The sequence below is a fragment of the Myripristis murdjan genome, chromosome 21 (genome assembly GCF_902150065.1).
Source record: "Myripristis murdjan chromosome 21, fMyrMur1.1, whole genome shotgun sequence".
In the NCBI taxonomy this organism is placed as follows: Eukaryota; Metazoa; Chordata; class Actinopteri; order Holocentriformes; family Holocentridae; genus Myripristis; species Myripristis murdjan.
The window spans coordinates 15,767,247-15,792,060 of record NC_044000.1 but is presented as its reverse complement, the minus strand read 5'-3'; the positions used below and the strand labels follow the sequence as shown (position 1 = coordinate 15,792,060).

General features: G+C 40.4%; 1 protein-coding gene across 2 annotated transcripts in view; it reads right to left on the bottom strand.

Annotated features, from left to right (window-relative positions):
- Positions 1 to 24,814, bottom strand: part of b3galt1b (UDP-Gal:betaGlcNAc beta 1,3-galactosyltransferase, polypeptide 1b) — a 48,197-nt gene that overhangs the window by 15,979 nt on the left and 7,404 nt on the right. The window contains exon 1 of one of the 2 annotated variants that reach the window (XM_030081561.1): positions 8,155 to 8,293. The exons of the other annotated variant lie outside the window; for it this stretch is intronic. The gene's annotated coding sequence lies outside the window, so the exon portion shown is untranslated. Of the gene's footprint in view, positions 1 to 8,154; positions 8,294 to 24,814 lie in introns of those variants that run through there. 2 annotated transcript variants of the gene reach the window in all.

Genomic DNA, 24,814 nt, shown 5'->3' with positions numbered 1-24,814 from the left:
TAAAAGACAATGCAAAAGTCGATGCTGACACACTGAAAAATATCATAACCCACTTCCTTCTTCATGATGAAGGGGTTCAGTAGGAGTAAGAAGTGTGTTACTGTGTGTTCAAAAGAGGCCGACCTGATCATGTGTCATCAGCTCGGCAGAGCTGGGTGCAAATGCTGAGATGTAATGAGAAGATGTTTGCTATGGAGGCTCTCCAGCCAACCGTGCCACATCACACAGCAGCCAGGTAGTCATTAGAGGGACAGATGGTGCTGATGCTGATTGGTCTCTCTGCTGACCCATTTGAGGGTGTTTTTCCTCATCATGCCTCCCCTCAGAAGCAGAGAGGAATGCAGTCTCCAATAAAGACAGAAGTGCAAAGTACACTTCAGTAATCTGCAGGAGGCCTATCACAGCTTTGATGTGTGGAACACTTCAGTGTGAAATACTCCTGACATACAGTACAAAAAATTTCCTCTTAATGAATAACACACCACAAGACAAGAGATACAGCCTGCTGTCATTTTTATCACCCAATAATGCTGCACCTTTATGCACAAATCAGCTGCATACAAGGTAAGAGATGGATGGTGTGCATAGATAAAATGTCAAAGCTGCATGAATGAAATGAAAAAGTAGAGATGAGTAGAGATGATAAATTGGATTTTATTGTGTTGTAACCGGTGGCATGATGACATGAATTACATGTTAAGGAAAGGCTGCTGAGTTTTGCTTAAAACATTTGAGAGTGGGGTGGCTATTGCTATGGTGTGCTGCCTTCAAAACCCAATGAAGAAAGTTTTACATGCAAGCCTTTGTGTTAAACTCCAAGAAATTCGAACATTTGGATCTGTAATTTTTTCAATTTTGTTGTTGTAAATTCAGAAAATTACAGACCTAAATCACAGAACCAGCACATGGTGAGTACAAAAATTATGCAATATGGGTGAAGTATCCCTCTCGGAGAACTAGATGCACCCATCTCTGCCAGCACTATGTAATTGTCAGAATATTGTAGACCAGTTCCACAAATTGGATTTTCACCAAAACCTTTTTTTCCCATCTCCTTCACCAACTTGTTTTGCAAACTCATGAATGTACCTGAAAAGGGACATGAGATACGCTGTCTCAAATTCTCACCACTTATAGCCATTTAGCTGATTATTGCAGCACCACACATCCAGTCAGCACTATATTTGGTCAGCGGCCATTAATGGTACATTTCTACCACTGCGCTACGTTCTGGACAAATTTTCATGGTGGTTAAGTCTAATGTGGAAATGAATTCTTCTGTGCCCTAGTGTTGTTTGATTGAGCCAGTAATGCAGGTTTTGCCTCTTTTTATACCTGGTGATTGGCACACACATTTTGATAGTGTTTTGTGAAACTGTTTGGGTGTTATATGCCTTTCAGTGAGGAGCTACAGCCGCCTTCCCTTTGGGTAATCAGTATGAGGACTTAATCAGTTCCTCTTTGCCCTTTGAAAAGCCTTTCCACAGAGATTGTGCTAATCTATTCAGAACTTTTTCAGATATTATGCTATCATAAAAAGCAGACTGTCATGATCGCTGTCTGGCCTGGTGTCTCCCCCTGTCTCCTCGTGTGTGGTGTGGGCGTGTCCCTGTGTGTCTCTCTCCTTGCACACCTGCCAGTCATCCGAAAAGAACCCACCTGCCAGTCATCATGCCATCAGCACCCTGATACGTGAACCCTGCCCCAGTCTCCAGTCCCTGCCAGATCATTGTCCTGTTCTCTCTGTCACGAAGCCTTCAGCCCTGCCAGCCAGACAGCCTCGCCTCATCAGCCATCTCCTCACCTTCCCTGTGCGCTCTTCAATAAATCCATGTGTTTCACCATATCTGTCTGCCTGCGCTGCATTTGGGTTCAGCTACCTTCAGCCTCGTGACACAGACAGAATGAGGCAAAAACATAACACTGTCCAACTCCCTCGGTGGAGGTTATAATACTCAGACAACTTCACAAAAGGTTATCAAAAACCCCAGCAAGGTCTGGATCTGGCAAGCTTACATACAGTACATTTTCAGCCTTGTTGTACAATAATGTTAGCTTCAATCAATGCACCAAACACTTAAAATAAGAATTTCTTTCACAATGTCACCTTGAGGTATGTTGAAAACTGAACTGAGCTCTCTGCACTGGGTGAAAAAATGTTTTGACTGCAGAACAGATTAAATACTGTTGTGGAGAATGTTTCTCATGAAACTTTTTTTTTTTACTATACTTTGGGGAGGAGTCACCATTCAGGACCACACATTTGCCATTTAAACTGAACAATTTCAGAGTGGCCATTCCAGGGACTTGGGATCTCACAGAAACTCAAGTGACGTCACATGACTCATGTGCTTTCATATAACAAAGCATAATATTTTCTGATACAGGCTTTACAAAACATTTTGTTCATTTCTCCCTACCACACATCGCATAGACCTAAGATAAACTTTTGCAGCTTCTTTGCATAAGCATTAGCATTTTAAGGTTGAGTCTACATGATTCTCATTGTCGGACCAGCTCACTGATCAATCCCGACAGACCTGATTATTCCATGCTCTCAGTAAGTTGAGTCTAAGTGGTCTTCAAATTGATCAACCGTCTGCAGTTTTAAGTGAACCTTTCCCGGTGTCAACAAATTGTAAACCCATTTCGTTTTGCATGTAAAATTCCACGGTCCATTTTTAACACCAATTAGCTGATATTTCCTCTAACACTACCAGTTTCCACAACAGTGATCATTATTTCACCGTGTCACCACAGAACCCTAAAACTTGAAACAAAGGCAGAGAAGGCGTTGTGTGCAAGTATAATGTGCACATTCACATCTCCGGTCTTGTCTCAGCTACAAGCATGATCTCTAAATTAGAAATACAATGTGTAACATTATCAGTTACACTATTCTGAATGCTGTATGGTAATGACCTTAAATGGTTTGGCTTCTAGATGACACTTCAACACAACAGAAAATGCAATGAAGAATATATAGCTTTGTCTTCTTCCCTAGCACTTCAGTGGTAAATACCATTTAACCTGACCTAATTTTATAGGCATGCATCCTTCTAACATATGCTGTCCATATTTCATTCTGAAGCTAGGGGCTAAATGTATAATATGGCATTTGTCCAAGCATGTACTCCTCCACACAAGTGCTGTCAGATAGAGTGGGTGATTTGTCCAGATGGCCTCTGAAATGCAGCGCGACCTGCATGGTCTCGGCTCAGGTGGCAAAATGAACCGTACTGTACGCTGTCACAACATGAATGAATGTATGACACGTCTGCCTAAACTTATCCTCAACAGATAAATCACACAATCCACCAATTTTTTAAAAAGAATAACAATGAATCATGGGAGAAAAGGGAACCCCACTTCCCCTCTACGGGTCATGCAGCAGGGTCAGCTACAGAGCAGCGGCCTTGGAGTTGGCAGGGATTCAGCGACCTCATCAAACACACTTCAGCGAGGCGAATGCCTCCTGACACAGGGCTTGAACTCCAGTCGTCTGGTCGGAATCTGTCAAGTTCCTGTAGGCATTGCAAGATCCACACTTCACCTTATTGTAATCACAGATAACAACGCAGCCTTCCCTGAGCCACTTCACAAGAGGCTGCTCTTGTGATAAGAATATGGTTATGCGCTCCACATTCTGTATATACTAACAGTGGGTATTTTCCGTACAGAGGTGATATAATTATGGTGCGCAGTTGGCAGGGTAGGCTGTGAAGTATCATTGTCACATTTTTTTTTTGTAACCACAGAATTAATAAAGAGGGTAGCTGCTAGCCTGGATTTTAGATACCTTGCCTGGCTGATTGCGAATCTTTAAAGTGTTAACCATTGGGAATAAAGAACGCAAAACCTAATTTACTCGTTTAACTGTGCAGATTGGTAAACCAAACATGGTCCTAATGGGGTCCTCATCTCCAGGTTAATTGGGGTCTGTTAATGTGTGGTTTATGAAGCCAGGCATTGATGTATCGATGGAGTAAGAGCAGCTGTGGGACCTGCGCATATGAAGTAAAGTAATTAAGGTTCCATTACGCGGAGTTGCTCATCTCTGCACACTGTTAAAGGACTCAAAAGATCTCCTCTTGTAGGCTCCAGATAGATGCACAGTCTCAGTTAGTGTAAGCAGCTGAGTGTGGCTCTCCTGTCACTACATCTTTCCCCTTCCGTGATAACATCAGCATTAATGATGAATCATTATGCAGGAGAATATGCCATTTTCATCTCATTATCTAACAGTCTGCTGCTCTCCCATCAACCCTGCACAACCTCTGTCAGAATTCTATTATGTGCCACCACTCTCTTTCGGCCCATTGACAACAAGAAGAGGACCGCTGCACCTTCGTATGAGGCAGTTCACCGTGACATACAGCACTAACCAAAGTCAAATTTATGATGTACTGCATTCATGCTGGATGACTAAAATATATACACACACTCACACACACACACACACCTATGCTACACAAAATTATTTCATCAACATGTGCATCCATATGTAGGCGAAATTGCACAAGACTCAAGTTTCTTTTTATGATAACGCTGCTGAATCTTTGTGTGTGTGCCCCCCCAAGAAGCAGAGGTTCGCTCCGACTCACTGCCCTTTCCTCTCCCTCAATCCCAAATCTCTGTCATGAAATATGCATTCACTTTCAATATGTTGGGACCCAAGAGTCAACACACACAGGACTGAAGACAGAACCGGCTTCCTGTACCAATCCCAGTTGTAAAAACTGCTTCCTCAAGCCTCTCCGTTTCATCAGTACAGTGGTCTGCATAATTTATGGCTAAAGTTAAAGCTGTGAGGCAAACTCAATTACAGTTGGGCCACCGTGAGTCACACTGTCACACACACACACACACACACACACACACACACACACACACACACACACACACACACACACACACACACACACACACACACACACACTTTTGTCTCTATTAATCATCAAGCAGTGAAGATGGGACACTTTTAAAACAAGTAACACATTTACCTCTCTCAAAACCGAATCCCTTGCTGCAGCAGGGTTTGCTCTCTATCTTCAGAGTGCATATTCATATTATGTGTTAAGTTAGGATGTATCCCATGGAGGAATTCCACATAGCTTTAACTATGTTAAATAAGCATCTGCTCACTTGAATATGATTGTGTGAACATACATATATGTCCATGCGCATTATATATACACTACCAGTCAAAACTTTGGACATACCTTCTCATTTAATGTTTTTTCTTTATTTTCATGACTATTTACATTGTAGATTCTCACTGAAGGCATCAAAACTATGAATGAACACATATGGAATTATGTAGTAAACAAAAAAGTGTGAAATAAACTCAAAATATGTTTTATATTTTAGATTCTTCAAAATAGCCACCCTTTGCTCTGATTACTGCTTTGCACACTCTTGGCATTCTCTCGATGAGCTTCAAGAGGTAGTCACCTGAAATGGTTTTCCAACAGTCTTGAAGGAGTTCCCAGAGGTGTTTAGCACTTGTTGGCCCCTTTGCCTTCACTCTGCGGTCCAGCTCACCCCAAACCATCTGGATTGGGTTCAGGTCCGGTGACTGTGGAGGCCAGGTCATCTGCCGCAGCACTCCATCACTCTCCTTCTTGGTCAAATAGCCCTTACACAGCCTGGAGGTGTGTTTGGGCTCATTGTCCTGTTGAAAAATAAATGATGGTCCAACTAAACGCAAACCGGATGGGATGGCATGTCGCTGCAGGATGCTGTGGTAGCCATGCTGGTTCAGTGTGCCTTCAATTTTGAATAAATCCCCAACAGTGTCACCAAAGCAAAACTCAGCAAAGCAAAACTGGTCTCTGATCTGAGCTGTTGTTAACTTGCGATTTCTGAGGCTGGTGACTCGGATGAACTTGTCCTCAGAAGCAGAGGTGTCTCTTGGTCTTCCTTTCCTGTGGTGGTCTTCATGTGTGCCAGTTTCGTTGTAGCACTTGATGGTTTTTGTGACTGCACTTGGGGACACATTCAAAGTTTTTGCAATTTTCCAGACTGACTAACCTTCAGTTCTTAAAGTAATGATGGCCACTCGTTTCTCTTTACTTAGCTGATTGGTTCTTGCCATAATATGAATTCTAACAGTTGTCCAATAGGGCTGTCGGCTGTGTAGTAACCTGACTTCTGCACAACACAACTGATGGTCCCAACCCCATTGATAAAGCAAGAAATTCCACAAATGAAGCCTGACAAGGCACACCTGTGAAGTGAAAACCATTTCAGGTGACTACATCATGAAGCTCATTGAGAGAAGGCCAAGGGTTTGCAGCGCTGTCAACAAAGCAAAGGGTGGCTACTTTGAAGAATCTAAAATATAAAACATATTTAGAGTTATTTAACATTTTTTTTCTTTGCTACACAATTCCATATACCTTGCTTCATATATTTGATGTCTTCAGTATGTATCTAAAATGTAGAAAGTAGTAAAAATAAAGAAAAAAACACTGAGGGCTCTAGTTTCGCAGACCAGGCAAGGCGGGGGCGTAGCGCAGATGCGCTTCGCCAACTGGGTGTGGCCAGGCGGATTTTCCAAGTTTGGCACGCCGTTCTTGGTGGCGCAAGTACTCCGCCGTCCCTCCTACCGGCGCAAGGGAGGAGAGAAGGCGTGGAGTGGGTTTGACACAGCCGATTCACATGTAACCAATCAAATGAGCCCCTGTCCTTGCCTTTAAAATGCGCTGCGCGAAAGCGTAATGAAAGTTTACACAGCTGACATGGAGGTCTATTGCCGCAGGCGGAGCGGAGCTCAGGAGACAGGCGCGGAGCGGAGACCGGCGAGCAGTGCGGACATGTCACCAAAACCTCACAGGCAGGCTTCCGGAATGTCAGGCACATGAACGATGCAATAAATACCGAAAAAAACACTATTCAATGCTACGATCACAATCAGCACATACATATATCTCCATATCAACTGTCCCGTCACAGCTGATGTCAGATCAAAGGAGATTGGCACCGTTTGTGCTGATTGTGAGGTTTTGGTGATGTGCGCCAGGCAGCCAAACTTCCACTGTGCCAGCCCCGCTCCGCCTTGCGCGGAAAGTAGACGTGGTTTCAGATGGCGAGCTTTTGGCGCACCTCGGCGAAGCCTTTTGGCACGAAACTGTCACTGCGCCAAGCCGAATTTGTCGGCACCTCCCCCCGCTGCGCCGCCACTCCCATCTCGGCAAACCTCCGCCTGGGAAACTTGGAGACTGTCCGCCTCTGCCGTTTCGCCGGTCGAAACTAGCTCTGCGCGGGGTTCGCCTCACTGCGCCACCCCGCGCTGCACCGGGAAACTAGAGCCCTGAATGAGAAGGTATGTCCAAACTTTTGACTGCAAAGACACTCGGCCCTATGTCTTCTGGGATGGAAATAGCTCATTTTATTCTATATGGACTTATCTGGTGTATATATATTATCAAATATTTGCAGATGTTGACGCATACATGGCAAATGATATATTTACTGCTTGGTTTGAAACTGGTTGTAGCCAAAATGATCCTGAGGTGTGGTATATGAAAGCTAAAGCATAGATGCAGTGTTGAAATTACATCTGGCACTCAGTGGGTGTGTTTGAATGCTGGAAAGAGCACCATGCAACTTGGCCATGCGTGTGTGTGTGTGTGTGTGTGTGTGTGTGTGTGTGCATGTGCGCGTGCAGAGACCCAGCAGAGCCTTTGAGACAGCCAGCAGGATTGGAATCTGGGCATGGGTCGAGTAGCGGGATGATGAGAAGCACACAGCTTTGGGCCTGCTACTGGTGGAAGGGGGGTGCAGGATACAGGATGCTGACAGAGGACAAGCCTCTCTTGGGGAAACTGAAACTCCAACAAAGTTCAGCCTGCTCTGTTGTGATGTAAGGCACAAAATCCAAAAAAATAATAAAAAAAAAAATTAAAAATTACAACCAGGCAGGGTCGTGTGAGGTGAAACAGGCAATTATCAAACCCAAGCACTCTGGGAAGTAAATGGCTGCAGCATGAATTAGTACATAAATTAGGCAACAGAGGTGGAACTCCAAATTTGCATTGCTGTTGAAAGACTTTAATTTGCAAAATGCAGCGCTATTAGCCGTGAAGAAAAAGAAGCACTTATGAACACGCACTTAGCCCAGATTTGAACAATAAAGAGATATTCACAAACCTTACTAATACTGCTCTCCTGCAGTTTTTGATCAACACATCCCTTCTTTATAAGCAGATGGCCCTAGAGCCAGAGCCAGAGATGCTATCCTGCCCTAGAAAAGCATGCACTTCAAGCAACATGCCATGTGTTCACGCAGTACCCCTGCAAGGACAGAAAAATAATGGCCATTGGACGATCAAATTAATTCAGGCGCACAGGCATTCTGACAGTCTCTAGTCAAAGAGTCAAAATTTTGAGAATTCTAAATATCACATGAAAGATTTCACTGCAATCATCAAGAGAAAACACTGCAAGCTAAAAATTTTCATGAAAAATACTATCTTTACTCTCTGTGGCACAGCAGCAAAGTGATTTATGTTCACATCATCAGAGTAAGCTTGCACTGTCTGAAGTGTTGTTCAAGGCAATGTATTCAGCTCAATGGACACAGTGGTCCAGGATGATGAATGAAAAGGAAAGTGAAGACAGACATGGTAAATGTTCCACCAAATCCACGTGTTCTACCCCATTTTCTTTTGCCTGAAATATCAAAGCGCGAGTGTACGATCCCTTCGACTCAAACCGAAGGTGACAGGACCTGTGATATTCAGCCAGCGTGAATAGATGTTGGAGATTTCAAGTGCCTTTGTGGTTTTTGCACTTATTTGAATTTTCAGGCTTGTCAATGCATATAAAGTTTCCACCATTCTTACGTGGCGCTTTTGCCTGTTAGGAATTCTACTTATTATGCTTTGAGTCAAAAGTGCATGCACAGTATAAATATATGCGTCCACAAAGTCATTTTGGCTGGGAGCCTCAGTCTGCTAAGTGGCGTGCAAATAAATAAATGTAAATTACCATAACACCCATACTGCACTTGTGTTGGTGGTAATTACTATCACCAGTAGCTCCAGAGAGCAAGGCAAAAAAAAAAAAAAAAACAATAAATAAATAAATAAATGAATGAACACATACCACCCACTATATGGAAACATGCAATAAAAATAAAAAATGCCAATGTTCTGAGCCAGCAGCCATTCCAGGCACTATTAACATTACATCATTTAACAAGTCTCTCCTAAGCAGAAGGCCTGACCTCTGGGTGCCCTGTGTGATGGCTTCAGGCTTTGACCCATTGCATCAAAGGGCAAATGACAATTACATACAGTGGGTACTTGCAATGAATTGTGCTTGAAAAGTCAAGCTTCATCCATTATCTAACTAAGAAAATAAAGACTAATGCATTATAAATATTAGTACATGAATAAATGCATTTTTAAGGTGCTGGGGCCTCTTGATGATTTTCTTTTTGATAATTTATAGAACACAACGCTTATGCTTGACAGTCATCTACCAGTCAGATGCTTTTTAAACAAATAAATCAATCACTGGGTGTCTTTGGTGTGCTTGCTCCATATAAACACATCATAGACATCTCTGTCCACATCTTGACGGCTACCTGACTAGACAGAGTACATCTAAATCCATCACATAGGAGCCAGAACGTCTCATACCTTTAAGTGGGAAGAGTCTGCAGCACTGCTGCCAAAAGGACTAAAATGCAAAACACAAAACAAGCCTGTCAGTCATCAAATGCCAATCTTTCAGGTTGACTGAGAATCATGGCTTTACTGTGTAGCAGGAATGAAGACAATGCTGCTGGTTTGTGTCGCTTAAAGAAAGAGCAAATAACAGGCGCGTCACTGTGTCCTAATTTGTGGCAGGGACAGTGAAGCCACAAACCATGTGAGAAGGATAAAGTTCCTGCATAAAATGTTATTTTCTCTCATCTTCTACATTTAGGAAGGAAACTTTGCCTCTTTTTTACATGATTTTGTGTTGCTTGCCCTAAAGAACTGAAACATCCTCCCCACTTGAGAATACAATTTGCCATTTGTTTTCATTTGGCGATTTGGCTGTGTGTCTCAGCTTGCCCACAGGAACTGCCAGAATGTGAGGCTACTGAGAGTTGAGCACCAGAGAATACGATCCTCAAGAGACACAATGCCTCAGAGAGCTTGCATATGCTGCATTATTTAGGGTGCATTCAACTGATGATTTGTGAAATGCTGCCTTGTCTATTTTTTATTTATTTATTTATTTTTTTTTTACAGAACTTGTTAACTGAAATCCTACTTCAAAGGTGGTGACTCTGCACAGAGGTAGTTTAAGGACAGACAGACTTGTCTCAGCGACCCAAACTTTTTAGTTTAGAGAATAAAATCTGACAAATACACCCAAAAACAGGATCTTTGTTGCTCTTGTGGTTTTAGACCAGGGAAACACTGGCAAAAGCAATGCTACATAGCTTTGACTGGGCCAGTTATTTTCAAATATACCCATCATACTGACTGCATCACAATTCAGCAGTCCAAACACTTTGGGGCAAACACTGAGCTTTTTCAGCTTGTATGTGTTTTTCAATCAAGAGAGAGATAAAAGATGACATGAATGCAGTCATATCACAGTGCACTGCAAGGCATGTTGACTGCAAGGTGGAACGGCAACTACTGACTGGAGCATACAGTCTCAGTAGTTCATATTTTGTTCTGATGAAGCCTGCCAAAGCTAAGAATTGCTGTTTTCAGGGTTTATGTTTGTTTTTAATGAATTTCTACTGAAATCCCTGGCAATGTGGGGTTTTATCTGGTTTGGAATGGAAGTTTTTGCACATTAATGGCAATTTATGGCTTTAAACAAGCCAAGAAAAAAACACTCACAACACAGATTGAGCTGTCAAAGCCAAGGTCTTTATAAAAAGCTATAGCTGCAATGACTACGTCGACCAGACAACTTTATCTTTCAGTAGTTTATGCTATAATCTTTGGCAAACTTCCACAAAACAAAGGGATTTTACAGTTTATTTCCATGTCTAGTCTTTTGGCATTTGTTCAGACTTCATCTGCTGATAAGGGAAGCATAAAGTGACAAAAGGCTTCCACGGTAAGTCATATAATTATGCAATCAACCATTCATAATTTCTCTAGAGCACAATTCTACATTTTCCAAAAGTGTCTCATTAAGCAGATATTAATTGGTGCTGACAGTCGAGGAATAGTGAAATAGAACTGCACAGAGTGATTACAGTGGCATATTCATCTGAGTTACTGTCTATACTTATGTCACAGTGGTGTGACTGTACTTCAATGATGAGACAAATCTCTGCGTAATTGCAGACTGGAGAATGTTCACGGGGCTGCAGAAAGTCTCCTCCCAAAATAAATTGCTAAATGTAAGTTCATACTCAGTGCATTCTTGTCATGTAAGCAGGTTTCCCTGTATAGAGAAAACAAAATAACAGGAAAGGTGGATATACTCTGTGCAAGTGGTAATATGTGAAAAAGAGACTCAAAACAACAGTCTCAGTTGGCACTTTTCAGACAACAACACTGAAATCCGACTGTTTGCCGGTGCATTCACTTAAGGTCAGGTCCCTGAGGTGTAAAAGGTTTCTTTGACCGTATCTCCCACTTCTCTTACACATTTTTATTCCAACTCTGTGTCCAGGCTGAGAAACAGAATAATGTTGCCACAGAATATAAATAAAAAAGCTACCTGTTTCTTGGGTGAAAATTTTTCTCCTCAAGGCCATGCCACAATTAAGGTAAAGGCAGACTAAAGACATGGTAAAGAGCAAAAAGATGCCATTCTTGCACACACACACACACACACACACACACACACACACACACACACATACTCCCCCTCCACACGCGCACACACAAAGAAAGCTGGCCAGAGACTATTACAAGCAGAGAATAGACAAGACACTTGCAGATCACTTCAGCTCAGTTTGTGTTTGCTCAGTCCAGTATTTCTCTTCTATATACAGCAAAGGCGAGGCAGCTGAACATAGCCAGCCTGGGCTCAGCTCCATTGCAGTCATCTTAGCCTTGTTAAAAAAGCTGATGGAGTCTGAATCACAAATCCCCACCAGGCCTACAGTAATCAATGGGGCCATAGCCTTGGGTTGCTTGTCTCAACCACACACTCGAATGGGCGGCCTGCTGCTGGCAGGTGGCGAATGGTGATATTACACTATATCTGCAATGAGTCTGGGAGCTCCAGGTGAGCAGCAAATTGAGGTACGCTGATCACCTCTAACTTCCAAAGCAACAGTATAGTCTGAAATCAAAGGCATTTGGAGCAGCAATAAAGACTGCACTGCTCAAAAGTGGAATCAGTACTGAGGTACAAGAGGATATAGACTGCAAGTGAGAGGCTCATTTCTGATTTTTTAGTATCTGTTTTTTATTGCCAGTGCAAATAAAATTAAGGATTACATGAAACAGACTTGATATCCAGGGATTATAGTAATACTTCAAATAGAGGGATGACAGCGTGTATCACACACCATATAATGTAAGCAGTGGAGACACATTTCATAAATGTCTGCAGCTCTGTGCCGTGATGGATTGCACTGGGAGGACTGGCACAGTAAGAGTTCCCACACTAAATCATGCTCTGTTAAGAGGTCAGTCTCACACCCCAGACACCTTCCCTTCCTGTGCAGATTACTGAGCAGGAAGGCTTAAATGTACACAGGATGGCAGGTACCTCAGGCATGTAGGGGCCACAGCTCAAATAAACATCACTCTCAGTTTTCTTCAGTGTCACAGTGATTGATTGACATTTGACACTTGGAGGTGCTTACATGCTATTTGCAGTGTAGAATTACGTGGTAATAAATTTATATTTTAAAAATGTCTTGAAATTATATCTGCTAATTTACATTCCATGAATGTAAGGTTAAACTCTGTAACAACTTTAATGCTGCAGCAGTTTCCAAATCTTAGCAGTCTAGAATTTGAAATAATGGCATTCTGCCACCAAAACACCTTCTACCTTCAGAAAATCAATGAGTACACCTTCCTGCACCTGACCGTGTTCCATGAGAAATTATTGTTGAAATAACTTGACTTTAATATTTATGGCCAGCAAATACCAAAGTTAATGAATCTAAGTGCAGAAGCACTGATGGATTTCCTGACAGCATTTACGAAATATTTTGAAATTCACAGAGGACAAAAGCTGAGAAAAAATGAATGGCACTAATTTCAGGTGGTGCATACTAATCTGCTGATCTAATTTGTGAATGATGAAAGTTATTATGACTTCAGATCTTCAAATAATTTAGACATCACCAAATACATGTCAGAAATTATCTCGCAATTAGGCTGCCTTCTGTCCTGACTGCTGTCTCTGACAGCCGGCTCTACTATTTCAATCTCAGTTATTGGCAGCTCAGTACATTCATGACAGAAGACATGCATTTTACAGAACCGTTGGACAATTGCTTTGTTAGTATAAATAATCTCGTAAATATAGTCACTTGCCACAATGAATAGGTTACCACTGTGTGACAGGAAATGCCAAGTTCCCTGATTGCCTTACCAAGGCATTGTGAGTATTAGAGCCTTTGTCATTATCACAACATAACAGAAGTTCAAATGGTTAAATTCCCCTCTGCTTGGTCACACATGTCAAAATTATGTCTGATCAGCCTGTAGAATTTCAAGAGGACTGATTACTGTGTCATCATTTGACAGGCAATTGAACTTTTTGTGAAAATATTCGTTATTCAGCCATTTCTGAACCAGTGCTTTTGCTTTTCAGAAACTAAAGGCATATTCATATTTTTTGGTAATTCTGATGGAAGTTTTTTTTTTTTTTTTAAAGCTTTTTAAAGTTTTACATCAACACAACTAACTTTTTAAGTCTTTAAGGGCTTATTATTGTGCCATTATTGTAGCTGCTTATTATAGTGACTTTTGGTTAAATATAAAACATGTTAAAATCAGAATCAGAAATACTTTATTGATCCCCTCAGGGAAATTAGGTGAAATGGGTATCCAGCGTGTACATTTAGAGTGCAGGGTGAAAACATACAGAAGAATTATCAACTGAACATTGGTTGAGAGTAAACAAAAAAAAAAAAAAAAAGTATTTAATTGGATATGTGACAAGATCTTAAGACAAACACCGACTGACTGAGAGATTGTTTTGCCATCTTGCTGGTAAATGTCATTGACACAGAGGCCATTATGGACAACACAAAAGACCATTTATCTATACTTTGTCCTGAAACATTACCTTGCTACAAAGCAATTACAGAGGGAAATGGGCAGCTGCAGGAACTAGTTTGGCATTCAAAGTACAGCCCTGCAGAAAAGGATAAAGTTGGATCTTTGAACACTGGGAGACAGAGTGATTAACCTTTATCTTTGAACCTGTCCCTGTCAGACATCATTAGTGAGAAGACGCTCGCTAGACAAGAAACAACTGGGAACATCATGTATGTACACCCTGCTCATTTTGTCACAGTGTTTTACTTCCAACACACTGATGTACTGCATGGTGACACACATTAACACACAGTGCTATGCTGCTGAAAACCCATAAATTGCAGGAAGGTAACATTTCAAGACAAAATACAAATACAGGATCTAGATTGTTTATCCGTAAGGATCCAGATCCTTCAGATAAAATATAGATAAAGGATCTTTTGTGATGTCCATAATGGTCTCTGTGTTAATGGCCTTTGCTAACAAAATGGCAAAATAATTTCTCTTGGTCAGTCAACATCTTATATATCCACTGAAATACTTTTTTCTAATTCTCACAGTGCTATGCTGTTGAAAACACATAAATTGCTTGCAGGCTAGTAACTGCACAATAATTAGGCTGAATTTATTTTCTGCTGCACCATCTACACTATCCTAGTCTGCTTACGATGCCATTCAAAGGTCACAGAGTTCACATGAACAAAATAAAATAAGTCTTTACCCACTCACTGAGCTTTCTTAGAGGCTACTGTCACTCCATCTGATGAAGAAAGCAGGTCAGGATAGCCTTAATTCCCTCACTGTTTTGGCTTAGCGTGAAGGAGGATATCCTCTCCATGGGCACCCTTTTTTTCTGAAAAGCTCTCATTCTCAGTTCTTGGTGACCTCAGGGGATCCTGTGATGACCTCGAATCACACAGTATGACTCTGTGTCTCAGGGGCAGACAGCACTACTCTGGCCTAATGAGGAAGCTGTAGCAGGTAGATCCAGAAGCAAAGTTTCTCTCTTCAATAGTGTATCCTCAGAGGGTGCTCATTAGAGAAGTGCAGGGCGAGCTCAGCTTCAGGGTGGCCCTGACTAGACCTACCTCTGTCTAGGCAAACTACATTGAGGAAAACATCCCCTCCCTCCATCTAACAACATCTACAAATGTATACAGAGCTATTACAGCTGAAGCAATGCAGAGACTGGGAAAGAGACAGAGCACAAGCCCCATACATACAGACACTGGAAAATACATGGACATGTGCATAAACACACCAAACAGGTAGACACACAGAGAAAAACAAACAAAAAAAAAACAGTATGTTGATTAGCTTTCTGTGATGCAGAAAACTGTAAATAAAGTGCCCTGCATCTCCAATAAATTTAATCTGTCATGTAAAGAATTATAGTATGAGCACATGGTAATTTTGCACACTACTTCTACTTGTTATACTTTACACTGTAACATATATTAACGATGGATATTCAGTTATACCCAACTTTTATCGGCGGCCTCTCCTGAAAAACACACAAAGCAAAAGCACTCAGGCCAAGCTTGCAAGCACACTAATGAGAAGTGCATTTAGAATTGGATATATGCCCCAATCTGTGTTCATTAAATTAAGAGTTTTAGTGTGTAGATAGTAGTTATCACTGATATTTGTGGCTGTACAACACTGGCACGATTCTGCTAATATGCCTATGGTTGTGCTTTAGCAAGAAAACTTTGAAACAATATCACATTTCTACTGCCTTGTTTCAGTTACCATTGTATAATTGTGTATGTGTGTGCCATTTGTTGTGAGAAGCAAGTTACTCGCCAAGACCGGCAATCTTCTAATGTCAGACAAACCCAAAATTAAGACTTTAGCTTAATACACTGCTTATTTCATAGAGGACGGCTTGTTTACTGCAGGCGTGTTTATTCTCAATTCTGAAAATAGAGTTATTTTCTGTTTTATTTCTTTAGCCTTTGGTTAATCAAAAAGTCCCACTGAGATAAAAAAATGGGACCTTGCCAAAAGAGTAGCATAAAAAGGCATATAAAAGTTGCAGACAATGGCTATAACCCCAAATACACTGCCATACAAAATTACTGATTATATAACAAAAGTCAATAGATGGTTATATAGTGAGAGGCAGGGTGAAACCCAGTGTAGCTGACAAAGAGCATGAACAGTTTAAAAAGGAATTTGCCTCAAGGTCCTTCATGAGGTTTTTAAATTCCCCATGTGGCAGGGGGTGATCCAGTTTTAAATCATTTTGTGGACTGCAGAGGGGACAGAGTATTGAAAGGCCTTTCATCCAATTCTGCACGGACTTCAGGCACACATATAAATTTTATACAGTGGATAACATTAATCCTGCACTTAATTTCAAATTTTTAAAAATTAAGTCCTGCATCAGCCTCGAGGGGCAGAGCATCATTGTAGCACTGTTCTCTAAGAGCTGAAACACCTCCACCCTTTTTGCTCAGGTCTCACCTTAATCAGCGATGGCGAGGGAGATATTTTGCCTTTGACCCTATCAAAGCAAAACAAAACAAAAAACTGGTGCTGCTCCCAAGATGATATGTGTGATCCATTATTACAAACACATACTTATATTTACTGTTGCTCCCTCCTCCACCTCTTCTCACATTGTATGATTAAGTAGACAAAATAATAGTTCAGCAATAAAGTCAACTACCAATTTATAAAAGCATGGGTCCTGGCAATCAGGGCCTGATGATTTTCTAGCAGAGCTAAATAAAGTTACAGGCTTTGACATACTTCAATAACAGAAACTGGGGTGAAACAGCATTTTAGAATTTCACCAATCTTCATATCACAGGTAAAAGGTTGCACTTTCTAAGTAGATAAGTGACAGGAACTGAATAAAGAGGCAGATTCAGTGCACTACTAATTAAAACAATCAACCACTGCAGCTTCATTTGACACAGTGAGTGAGTCCTTAATGACACATGATGGAAATGCACAACAGTTACTGTCAGAGGGCACTGCACTCAAAGCTTTTCAAAACTTTCTAGGATTGTTCAAGTTATCTGTATCCCCTGAGAGAAATTCAGATTTATCCTCTACAGCTGAAGAAGTGTGTTGGTTTTGCAGCTGCTTGAAAAGGAGACAATCAACCACGGCGCCTGATTCTCTGGCATTTCCCAGGCAACGCACCAGTAAACCAAGCATTATCATGAACCTAAGAATTTACATTTAGATTCAATATTATCAATGGGAGAAACAGGCCACCACTGTAACAGAACAAAGCCTGCAAACAACAACAAGAAAAAACAAAACTCAACTAAACTAAACAAACAAACAAACAAAATGTTCATGTTGCCGCAGCTCATGTTATGTTTTTGAGTGCTATGTGGAACAGCCCATGGGATTCTGGTGTTTCTAACTACGGCAATTACACAGCAGTCACTCACATCACAGGCAAACACACCTACAGCTGAACATTTTATGAGCCATATTTGTCAGAATTAAGTCAGTCAAGGATGATTTAGTAGAGTAGTCAATTGTCTGCATGAGATTGAATGAGTCATATGAGATTTTTAAATCCATCAGATGCAGATGTTAACTGGTCCCAGTTCCAAATCACTCATTAAAACAATAATTAAGGCAAATTAAAGAAAGCAATACATGGAAAGTAGATGTGCATACTGTATGTGAGGGACTTTGACCTCTATGTGCAGGCTTTTATCAGTATTACTAAAGAGCCTATAAAAAATAACAACAACAACAATAATAATATACTATAAATCAATAGATAAATAATTAATCATAATAAAATGTTGAATATGTTAAACTATAATTCCCATATTTAATAATCCTTGGGTTTGTTAAAGTTTGTTTTGTGCTGCAGTGGAGGCTGGTCAGTCATGGCTGCAAAGCTAGATATGAATCTAGAATTATCCTGTTTACACAACAAAAGAAATCTTCCGCTGGCTATAGCTCACCTAAGCGAAACGTTATTAGCCACATCCCCCCTCCCTCTCAGATCCTTTCATCCTTTCACTCCTTGCAAATACTTCCCTGGTTTAGCCATCAATAGCAGCCCCCAAGAAAAAGTGTTTAATCTCTGGCTAATATCCCTGCTAATGGACCAAGGAAAACCATGTCCATTTATCTTTCTCTGTGGAATGTCTCCATCATCTACTGTTGATCGCTTGTTCAGTGCTTTTGTGTTTCTTTATCAATACTAATTGATGAAGCTATTGGGGGGCTGTTAAGAGAATAGCTCAGTCGTATTTTTGCCATAACAAGATAAAAATACACCACCCTCAAGCAAATAAACATGACACTGAGACTTGTTTGCATTCATGAATGCATGGATGCGCTCATGAATTCTGTTTAAGTGAAACTTAGCTGTCGTTATTAGGGGCTTGAGTGGAATGCCATATATCGCGTGTTTTGAAAGCACGCTTTACTTCAGCAGTCTGAAGAAAGGACAGACCATTTTTCTCAAGTACAAGCCTTTGAATACTGGTCCATTGTCCCCTCACAAATCAATAGCACCCCTCGTCTCAGCTGATTTCAATCAAGTTTACTCGTTAAACAAGTCAAACTGGAGAGTTCTAACTATTTTTTAAGGCAGAGCTGATAGAGGACTTTGTCTATCAGCTCCCATATTATGAATCATTAAACACACGTTGCCTCGTAAGGTGCTGAGGATTTGACCTTTTCTCCTCTCCAGGGGAGAATAAATCAAGACTGGCAAGTTGTATTATTGGACAAACTCTGATGATGTCATTACTATCATTTTACAAACTGCATGGTCTACAATTACTGAATTGATTAGGGTTAAGAAATGTTTCATGGAACAAAAGAAGATAAATAAAGCTGAGCTCCACTATAGCTCTTTACAAGTGTGAAACACCAAGATTAAAAATGAATAAACACTTGATGATTCTGTCGAGGAAGGATCATGTGGTGTTCCTGAATTAGGATTTCAGTGGTTCATTGGCTTGACATAATTCTCTTTCATTCAAGTTTACACTAAAAGTGCTTTCGCAAGCAGCCATAGCTGTGACAGACCCAATATATACATTCTAAGCACTCATCCACTTGAACAACAAAAGACAAGCCAGAGATGATGCTGGGCATAAAACGCATCATGTGTTGCAGGACTGAGACACTTGTCATCCTTCTGAGCTATGTCAAGTATATTTTCTGCAGTCAGCAACAAGCCTCCATTTCGGCAACTGGCTGGGGATCTCGAGGAATATCAATTCCAGACAGCCTGTGTAATGCTCGGTGCAAGGTGGCGGTACGGTGTCACCTTCATGGCTTGCCCCATTGCTCTGTGTCCCTGAAAGGGAGGGATGACATTGAGCTCAGAGATGTCTGATTTCTGTGATCACTGTCCTGGATCAAATGAAAGGGATTGAGAAAATGTATTAGAGTTACTCCTTTCATAGTGTGAGGCATAGAAGTGTGCCATGGCTGAAAAGTGTTGACATTAGCCTCGCTAGAGTCTAGAAAGGAGTAGAGTGAGGCAGGGAGTAGAAAACTATTATTAATTCCAAGCAATATTGTATTATGCTATGGCCAAGTGCGTTTTGTTTGTCTTGTCATTTTTGCAGTCTGGGCCCTGGGTCACAAAACTATAAATACAGACACACAGGGGTACTATGCTTGGATCCAGCAAAAGCTTGTTTTCAGTTCAGATGTGTATTTGGTATATAAACACTGAATTCCTACAAAAAAAAGAACACATCTGTTGTGCACTACAAATGCCCCATGGCATTTTCATATTATGCTGCTTCACTTACTCATTATAGCACCTGTATGGTTCACTGAACTATTGCTCTACCACACATGGACTATAACATCATAAATGTTATCAACTATGCCAATGCTGCTATACTGGAACAATAATTTGGCTGTGAATGTATACCTGTAACATGTTTATTTTACTGTCAAACAATACACCTGGTCCATACTGTATGTGAGTTTCTGCTTCTGTTTCTGCACCTGATGAGGGTGGCATTATTATTATTGTAATGTGTTATTACCAATTAGCCTTGAAAATTCCTTTTGCGCTGGCTATAACTGGCAAACAAAAGCTGGGGGAATGGGTAAAGAATAATAACTGTAAATAATTGAATAATTTTGAAGGAACCAATAATCCCAAAACAGAGGTTTTTTTTTATTGTTTGTTTGTTTTTTGCTGGAGTAATGGGAGCATGTTCAAGAAAAAAAAATAGGATGAAAAATAGACATGCCTATAAAGAAATGGCAAAAATATGAATTATTTTCCTAAGCGAACCACCTAAAGACAGAATCTAACAAAAAGTAGCATGGAAAGGATTTATACACCTTGTAAAATCATTCCTCCACCTGGTGTTCAGGCATTCAGAAAAACAGCAGGTGAAAACCCTTGCCAACAAATAATTCCATCTATCTCTTAATGTGATGCTGTCATGAAGTTCCTCCTGATTCTTCATGCTTTCCTCTGCAAACATCCCTAGCTGCCTTGTGTAAACATGCCGCACTACAAGCACAGCTAACACCGTGAATGACTTAACAGTAATATGCTGGTGAGCAAACATGCTGAACCATTGCTTGTTTTGTTTTTGTTTTTGCCTTTTGGCAAGAGCACAAAGCTAGATGAGTGGGAACAGGCCATGGAGAATATTTCTGTTAGAGCGTGCTTTAATGAATGACTAATGAAATGCAGTAATTTGTAATATTAGAATTCTATTAACTTTACAGAAGAGATCAAGTAAAAGTCATGTTATGTGGGATGTGGGATTAAAACACAGCATTGAGACTGTGAATATCTGCCGAGCTTGTTTTGAACACACACAGTTCCAAGTTTTCTGTTAAACTATGCAAACCAAGTAAAGTGAGATGGTACCTTGACACTGCCAAAAAAAGAGAGAGAAAAAAAAAACCGAACAAATGAGCAGAAAAATTACTTACAAGCCTTGAATCTTTATCGCACACATACATCATCGACTGATTCAAAGATACAAAACAATATAAACTAGTACGCTCATCAACATGCAACTGGCTACAATGCTGCTGTATAAAATGAACAAAACCCAGTGGGATGAGGATGGGCCCTTGAGGTGAGGATGAGATGGGATGATGTAATGAGTGAAAACACTCACTGGCTGATTTGGGCACTAGTGTACCATATTAAATATTTAGTTGGGCCTTGTGTGAGTCCCGAGAGTGTCTCCTGCACTGGGACCTCAGCGGCTGTTTAAATGAAGGGACCCAGCTCCAGAGGGACCGGCTCCTGCTGGCAGACAGAGAGCTAATTTACTCCATGACTTAACAAATTGCCTACTACATTAGATGGGATTTTGCCTCTTGTGCCTTCTAAACTAATACTGCCCCTAATTATGTATGTTTCATTTCTAAACATACACATTTAGTGCTTAACTGGAGTGGCCATGATGGAGCAATACAGCTAAACAAGATCAATGTGTACTTTTCATGAGACTACTATGATAACTGTTAATGTTTTGTGTGTGTGTGTGTGTGTGTAATTATCAACATAATACCACTGACATCCATTCATACGTCTGTGTGAATGTATGCACCACAGATGAAGATGTGCAGCTACTTACAGCTGCGAATGGTGTGGAAATCACACTAAAAAGCCGGCTAAAAATAAATATACTCATTTTATCTGGCCACCTTTACTCCTGGACAAAAGATAATTTTAATATGACAGTTTCAAAACTGAACACCTCTATAAAAAGGCGATGTCTCATACTTAATTCCCTCAAGGGTCTACTCAGTTCGAATTGTTTGTTTGGAGACAGTTCTTGGAGAAAAGATTTGCCACCGTGATTTTTGCATAGATTTCTGCATTATCCCGTTTTTCTCTTGAGAGCAATTTGTTATCTCAGTACGTACAAGTTAGCTTTGGAGGCATTCAAAATTGTAGCAGTGGGAGGAGAATAAATCAGATTTGAGCCGAGCTTGGAGACAGTTTAAGACTCTGAGGTTGCCCAGCTGACTGAGACAGATTGTCAGTCAGAGAGCATCTAGTTTAAAGGATTACAACTGGGCTCTGTTATGGTAGACTAAAGAGACGCTTAGTAGCTCTATTGAAAAAATCCATAAGCAAATTCTTATAAACCAAAACCAGCAGCACATCCATCAGTGGAAAATCATTTCCACTGATGGATTACTCACTCTCAAAATAAAAGGTGTGTAATGACACAGGCTAATTAGACTATTAGCCTTGATTTTAATAATGGACACTATATTGGTTTTGGTTATATTTATGCACTGAAATCAGTTGTGAAGCTGTTGCAAATGCATCAGTGGTTTGACTTAAGCATCATAAAAAAATACAATGAAACTATGTTTTTTTCCCCCCTATCCTTTTCTGAACGCAAGATCCAATTTCCTTGACAAGGCATCAATCAAAAAAGATTTCCATTAACATCACTATAATCGCATTGCACAGAGACATTTTCTCTCTTTCCCCAACTGGAATCAATCGCTGACATCCACTGTATAGTAGCTCAACTCTAATTGTTAACACTCACTTCAGATGTCAGACAGACTAGAAGACAGTAAGAGAGAAATGCTAATGCTCCAGTATTGTGTATGTTTTCTGAAGGTGTATTTGAATAAAAGTAAAAAAAAACTAAAACCTTGGCTATGAGATACATGATGAAATTAAAAAGGATGGATCTACATTAGTGGTTGCTCTGTAGTCTGGAGTACACTGTAGGCAATATGAGATTATTTATTTGATATGGTTCAGCCACTGGATAAACAACAGAAATACAGTATTATGATTATCATTCCCTACAAGATTTTTTTTTTTTTTTTTAATAAAGAGTTCCCTCCAATGCTGAGCAATTTTCATATTTGTAACAACGGTGTACTCACATTCTTGAAAAAAAAAAATCCTGTACCTCATCACATGAATTTTACTGCAATCTGTCTAATCAAAGATCTTAGCAACAAGATTATTACTACATATTCGTTCACCTCTAATGCTGCAGCAATCTGCACTTTAACTGAAAACTAACAGAAACAGAGCAAATCGTCAGAAAATATAGCATTATTTGGTGTCTAGACTTTAAACTCTTATTTTACACAGTAGAAAACAAATGCCCACATAGATTCTCACTGCTTTCAGTGCTGAAAAAGGTGGTTTACAAACATGTCAAGATTTAAATGAATACCATATGTCACTGCACTGCAAAAGCAAATTCTGCTATTCCACACAGGAGTTCAGCGTGCAAACAGGGAAGGACTCGGCCATCAAAATGTATTGTGTCATATTGAAACTCTCAACAATGCACCTATAAATGTTTCATATATACTGTGGTCTTCCTTGAGAAAAACACTCCGCTTGCTCTGCACTTCAACAGAAACCCTATTAGTCATGATCGCAACTTATGTCAGGAGCAGCGCCAGCCTGATTGCAGTTTTCAAACTTTTTTCTTTGCCATTTGAAGGTCACAGGTTCCTCGGAACGTGTCCCGGGCAGTTTTGTCACAGCAATAAAAGCGGTTTGGTCGGGTCACAGGGGAAATCATGTCAAACCTCAACAGGCCCCACTTCAGACTCATTCATCTAATAAGGTAGCTAGAACCAAGTCATGAGGTTAGATTGTTCCTCAGTGCCTCCCCATCAAATTCACTTCTTCAGTCCCACATATAAACCTGCCTAACAGAGGGAATAGTGATGCATGCTGCCAATTCTAATCTCTGCTTTGTCATATCTATTCGTAAGTGGGCTTTACTGAAGCTGCTGTCATGGCTGACACGTTAAACAAAGTGAAACAAAGTAAAATTAACAATGACGAATAATCTGAAAAAAGAAGGGATGAATGAAATGGTCACTAGACAAGCCAATATTAATCTGCTTATTTCAAATGTCACCGCACCTCCAAACAAAATACAGAGTGACTTCCCATTAGGATGATTCAAACTTGATGATAATCAATAGGCAGGAGGACAGAGGGATATAATTTTCCAGTGTCACATGTCCTTGGTTTTAGCAGAATAAACAGCAAATGACAAATTTGAATCAATAATCGTACTCTACACCAAACAAGATAAAAAGTTAGATGACACAAATTCAGTTTTTTGAGTTGTATTTCAAAATTGTGATGTTTCACATAGTTTAATGGCTTATCAGCAGACCTTGAGAAGCATACCTGCGGCTGGGAGTGTGGGCTCCACTTTTTTTGTTTGTTTGATTGTTAATATTTCCATCAGATATCTCATTTTGAAGGCTGCAAAACAAAAAGTAATTATGTGTGTAGGAGGATGAGAATGATAAAAGGATGGAACGTATAGCCAGGGTCCAGCCACAAGAACAAAAAGCTTGTAAACAGGTCAGTTCTGTTTTGATGGTAGCATAGACAGATATTTCTTTGATTTAATGAAGCAGCGTTACCCTAAACAAATGGGTAAGACAAATATATTCACAGTCAACTGTTTGAGTGCAGAGCAAAGCTGGCAAAGAAATGCTTTTATTGTCTATAGCTGTTTTTCTCTGGCACTGATCACAGTGTTGTACACTGGCTAAGGGCGAAAAAGTCAAACAAAAAGAGCAAAACACTGACTTAGGCATTTCAAATTGTTATTTTTTTTTACTGTCTGATTCTATACAGAAGCTCTTTTAGTGTCTAAAAGTAT